Below are 467 nucleotides of genomic sequence, written 5' to 3' on the forward strand. Positions count from 1 at the left end.
CCCGCCACGCCCTCGCGAACCCCCTCCCTGTCACCCGCCTCCTCCCTCGACGTCTGATCGCCGCAGGACGGGACCCACTGGCCCTGCGCGAATCCCCCTGGACCGCGGACCCACCCTTTCCTCGACTTCAAGACATTCCCGATGGCTCATTTCCCTGGAGGGGGCGAACGGCACCCCCGCAACACTGTATAGAAACGCTGGCTGAGCCGGGCACCCCCAGCCTGGGCCCCAGCTCTGGCTGCCTGCTGAGGGGCAATAAAACCAAAACCAAAGTTGCCTCGGGGTGTTTTTGTGGGGCGCGGCAGGACGCCTCGGGGTCCCTGTGGGCTGGGGCTGAAGAAAGAGGAACGCGGAAAGGGTAAAGAAGCATAGACCATTAATGCAAATAACAGACAAAGTCGCTTGCAAATAACCCCGCGAAGCGCGAAGGCGCGCGAGTCTTTCGGGGCGGCAGGCGAGCTGCAAGG

The sequence above is a fragment of the Carlito syrichta genome, unplaced genomic scaffold (genome assembly GCF_000164805.1).
Source record: "Carlito syrichta isolate Samal-C Ts95f unplaced genomic scaffold, Tarsius_syrichta-2.0.1 Scaffold305706, whole genome shotgun sequence".
In the NCBI taxonomy this organism is placed as follows: Eukaryota; Metazoa; Chordata; class Mammalia; order Primates; family Tarsiidae; genus Carlito; species Carlito syrichta.